Genomic DNA, 5,795 nt, shown 5'->3' with positions numbered 1-5,795 from the left:
CAAGAGGGCAAGTGGGTGGGGAGGTGGAAAGGGTCAGGAAGGAGGCACAGACATCGTCAAAGCTTAAGGAGAATGGACCGTTGACACATGGAAATGGATACTGTGACACTTAGATTTATCGTCAGGCAAACTGTTCACCACAAACCCAAAGTTCCTCTAAACAATGCCTAGGAAATTCTTCTAGAAGTTTTGAGGATCTGGTGACCATATTTTCAGAATCAAAAGTTGGGAACCGGTCTGCCAAAAGATGTTTTGTTTATGATTTGTGAATGTATCAGCACAGAAAAAGACATTAGAGAGAATATTGGGAATTGATCTTGCTCCAAAAATACTGAGATCTGTGGTCACCAGACTCACGGGTCATGTCATCTGATTTAGTGTTTCTCAGCAGACTGTATATGTTACCATGGGTAGGGGAGCGGTAAGAGCAAAAGCTGAAATCAGAATATTTAAAATTATTGAGATTTTACAACAAAGCTTACTTGAAAAATGATAATACTATAATTTCATTTTCTTAACTTTTACCATAAAAGAAATAATTAAGTGCATATAAACATGTATGTTTATAATGTAAAAAACTAGATATTTTATTTCTTTGGTGGTGAGAATCAGAGTCTCTGAGTAACTGAAAGGGTGTAGGCTATGAAAGGTTTATTCACTGATTTAATTCACATTTATTTTTAATCTATGGATAGGCACTATGCAAACCCTTGCAATATAATGATAAATAAAACAGACAAAAATTTTCACGATCATTAAGTTTATCATGAGGGAGACAGGCATCATAAACAAATAAGATGTAATTACAAATTGCAAAGGAACTGAAGAAGGTGCCAAGAGAATCTGTGAGATTTTTTCTTTGATAGACAGAAATCTAGTGAAATGTCCAGGATGAAACAGTGAATTAATGGCAAGGCTAATGCTTCAACCACTGGTTCCTGGCCCCCACAACAAGAGGGCAGAGACAAAGTACCTAGCACAGTGTCTGGCACATATTAAGCCATCACATTTTTTAAATTAATTAATTATTGTTTATTTAACTTTTAAGTTTGGGGGTACATGTGCAGTTTTGTTACATAGGTAAACTTGTGTCACAGGAGTTTGTTGTACAGATTATTTCATCACCCAGATATTAAATCTAGTACCCATTAATTATTATTCCTGATCCACTTCATCCTCCCAACCCTACCCTCTGATAGGCCCAGTTCCCCTCGATGTGTCCATGTGTTCTAATCATTTAGCTCCCACTTATAAGTGAGAACATGCGGTATTTGGTTTTCTGTTCCTGTGTTAGTTTGCTAAGGATAATGGCCTCCAGCTCCATCATGTTCCTACAAAGGACATAATCTTGCTCTTTTTTATGGCTGCATAGTATTCCAGGGTGTATATGTACCACAGTTTCTTTAATTAATCTGTCATTGATGGGCATTTGGGTCAATTCCATGTCTTTGGTACTGTGAATCATGCTGCATGAACATATACATGCATATATTTTGATAGTAGAATGATTTATATTCCTTTGTGGATATACCCAGTAATGGAATTGCTGGGTCCAATGGTATTTCTGTTTTTGAGTCTTTGAGGAATTGCCACACTGTCTCCCACAATGGTTGAACTATTTACACTCCCACTAACAGTGTATAAGTGTTCCCTTTTCTCTGCAACTTCACCAGCATTTGTTATTTTTTGACTTTTTAATAGGCATTCTGACTGCTGTAAGATAGTATCTCATTATGGTTTTGACTTGCATTTCTCTAATGATCAGTGGTGTTGAACTTTTCTTCATATGAGGTTAGCCATCAAAATTGTTAACTCCTTCCCTTCCATGCCCATTTTATGAGTCTTCAGTATGCAGAATACTGAGAAGAGCCCCTGGCATATGATAAGTCCTCAAAATACTAGTTACAATTATTGTTAATAGTATAACCAGCCAGGGATCAAAATTACAGTATCAAAATTAGCAGATGCTGAAGTCCCTTATGTAAAATGCCGTAGTATTTGCATATAACCTAGGTACATCCTCCAGTATACTTTAAATCATCTCAAGATTACTCATACAATGTAAAGTTAGCTAGTACAATGTAAATGCTATGTAAATAGCTGCTATACTGCATTATTGCATGGTTTTAAAATTTGTATTATTTTATTGTTGTATTGTTGTTTTTTTCCTGAATATTTTTGGTCCCTGGTTGGTTGAACCTGCGGATGCACAACCCATGGATATGGAATGCAAATTGTTCAGGATTCAGCTCCCATTGAGAGAGAGAATGTATTTCCCAAAGTGGTGTAACTACAAATTCAACTCCTAGGTGTATGACTTCAAGCTCCTGGCATTCTCCTGGTTTTTCCTCTCTCTCCTGTTCTCTCTCCCCTTCTCCTATTCCCTTTTCCTCCCCCTCTGATATTTCTTTTCTCCTTGGAAGAGTTAAACCTGTTATCTCAAAGAGTTCTTAGTGTTCTGCAACTACTGAGCTCTTCCAGCGAATCTGCTATAGGGAGTGCAGTTGATGAACATCCCCAGCTGCTAAACCTCCAGATCCATTGTCATAAACACTGAGGCCACCCTTTCCTCAGGCTGCTCCTGGCCAATGACAAAGCACCGCAGGGCTGTTAGAACCTGCATGTTCCTGTCAATATTCATGTATTGGCCAACCTTTGCTTGGGGACTCCTTGCTGCACTGGCTGAGACTTTCTCAGAACTACAGTCTAAAGCTCTTCAAACCCAACTCTTCCTCCTTCCCATTTGCTGTTCTTAGGCTTCCAACTGCCTTGTTGTTTGAAGGCTCTCTCTGCCTTCTCCTGTCTCTCGTCTCCTTAATCTTGCACAGAATATTTTCCCGTCAATCTCCTGCGCGTCTAATCTAATATTGTCTCACAGAAGACCTAAACTGTACAGAACAATAAAACACCTTAAGCAGAGGAAACAAAATTTGGTCTAACATAGATCCATCTGTAATACCACTAAAAGCAGCTTAGTTTCTCCAGATCTAAAAAGCACCTTATTATGCCAGATCCAGTCTCTTGTATGGACTTGAGAACCTAAAAGTAGATCAGCCAGCCCAGCACTGTGGCTCATGCCTGTAATCCCAGCCCTTTGGGAGGCCAAGGCGGGAGGATCACGAGGTCAGGAGATCGAGACCATCCTGGCTGACATGGTGAAACCCTGGCTCTGCTAAGAATACAAAAATTAGCTGGACGTGGTGGCATATGCCTGTAATCCTAGCTACCTGGGAGGCTGAGGCAGGAGAATCACTTGAACCAGGGAGTCAGAGATTGCAGTGAGCCGGCATCGTGCTACTGCACTCCAGCCTGGTGACAAGAGAGAGACTCTGTCTAAAAAAAAAAAAAAAAAAAAAAAAAAAAATATATATATATATATATATATATATATATATATCTCAGACAACAAGATGATCTCTAAGTTGAAGGCACCTCTAATTGGGATCCTGAGGTCACCTCTCTTAGGTAAATATCTACACACTGAAGGTCAAACACAAATGTCTATTTTACAACTACTATACTGCATTCATAATTTCTCTCCTCATTTTATACTCTGATGAAATACCAACTTGGTCGTTTCTGTGCATTGTCAAGAGGGTCGAAGTTGAAGCAGAAGCAAGCAGCTGGCTGACTTAGCTTGTGGTTCCTCTGGCACAGGAAAGCAGTGAGAGTCATTATTCTTATTATCCAGGAGTTAATGGATTTTTGTATGACTGGGCTGAGTGTATGTTTATTTTCTGGCCCTTGACAATTACTGTTTTCCCATTTTCAATATGAATTTGTTTCTATCCAATGGGTGGTCAACAGTAGCCACTGTAATTCTTTTTGAGGGGCTATATATGCACCATTATTTTTCGAACTTGGCTCTGTGTGGAGATCTTAAAAGAATATAGATATTCCAGTTGTTCCACATGCTTATCAACCCTTAGCATGGTCTATATTTTCCATTTTAGTTATTCATTTCATTTAGTCATTTTAGTCATTCCAGCTTCAGTCATTTGAGCCATGTCCAGTGTGTTCACATTGTGGTTCTAATTTGCATTTCCCTGTGGTGTACTGAGGTTGACAATCTTTTCATGTGCTTATTGGCCATTTGGGTGTCCTCTTTTGTGATGTACCAGTTTGAATCTCTTGGCTATCTTCCTAATGTGTTGTCTGTCCTTATTGGTTTATGGGCATTTTAATATATTCTGGCAAGTCACGACTCCCACTTTGTAGCTTGCCTTTTTATTCTCATAATGCTTTTCAATAAACAGAAATTCTTAATTTTAATGTAGTACAGTTTGTACAGTTTTTCCTTAACATTTATTGTTCTTTGTGTCCTATTAAGAAAACTTTGTCTATCTCAAAATCATGAGGATATCAAACTCTACACTCAATTTGTTGTGTACTGTTCTCTTTCTCTCTACATGTGTATACATACACATACACACCCTCTCTCTCTGCACATATATATGTATACATAAAATATGGCAGCAAAAATTTTACATAAAATCAGGCTGACATGGGTTCAAATTCTGGCTCTTCACAATAACCCTATAAGGCAAATACTATTCCCGTTTTACAGCTGAAAAACCTGAGGTCAGGAGGTCAGGCTAAGTTAATGTGTCTATGATCTTATAGCTAGTGGGTGGGAGACGAGAATGAACCTAGTCTGGCTGAAGAGTCCATACTTCTGGCCTCCATCATAACCTGGGCTTCCCAAACCTTGTGCTTTTGTTCCTTGTTGGCAACATGCCATCAACTGCATTCATTACATAAGGTTATTATGAGGAGTAAGGGAGTTATTAAAAGTGTCTAGCATGGTTCCTAGGACATAGTAGGTACTCAAGTATTTTTCCCTTTCTGTTACTATTAAAACTTTCTTTATAAAATAAAAATTGGCCAGGCACAGTGGCTCATGCCTGTAATCCTAGGACTTTGGAGGCCAAGGCAGGATGGTTGCTTGAGCCAAGGAGTTAGAGGCCAGCCTGGGCAACATGGTGAGGCCCCACCTCTACAAAAAAAATTAGCCAGGCATGGTGATATGTGCTTGTAGGCCCAGCAACTCAGGAGGCTGAGGTGTGAGGATTACTTGAGCATGGGAGGTTGAGGCTGCAGTGAGCAGTGATCACACCACTGCACTCCAGCCTTGGTGACAGAGCTAGACGCTCAAAACAAATACATAAAATATAATAAAATAAAAATTACAAGAGGCCAAAGGCTGATGTCTCTTCTTCTTTCTTTGTGTTTGGAGCAAAGTAATTGAGTCTTTGTAATGACTTAACTAACACTGAGAAACTCCAGATGGGTCCTGAAGTTAACAAAACATGAATCTATTATCTACTTAAAATGACTGCAATAAAGGCTTCTTGATCTATAACATCTACTTTTGCATGAAGATCAACAAACTTTCACATGGTAGGTGGAGTAGATGTGAAGGTGAACAGTGTCAGATGTGAAACATACAGTGGGATTCTTGCCATACACTCTTCAGTCTTAAACCTTCTGCAGATGATCCAACTACACCCCAGGAATTAAGGAGCAGATTATAAACCTCAGGCCTTTAAAGGGCAAAAAGGTCTGAATTAGTCCAAAAGTTCAGGGCAAAACTCTAAATGACTTTTAGTTACAACAGAAACCCACTTGGAAAGTTGCTTTTCTTCTCCAATAGCTTCCCAAGAAAGGGTACATGGAGGTAAACCCTGAGTCTTTGCTTGTCTAAAAATGTATTATTTTTACCTTCACCCTTGATTATTTGACTGAATATGGATTTATCGGTTGAAAATAACTTCCTTTCTAGAATTATGAAGGCA

This window comes from Nomascus leucogenys, chromosome 13 (assembly GCF_006542625.1).
Source record: "Nomascus leucogenys isolate Asia chromosome 13, Asia_NLE_v1, whole genome shotgun sequence".
In the NCBI taxonomy this organism is placed as follows: domain Eukaryota; kingdom Metazoa; phylum Chordata; class Mammalia; order Primates; family Hylobatidae; genus Nomascus; species Nomascus leucogenys.
This window is presented reverse-complemented; position numbering follows the sequence as displayed.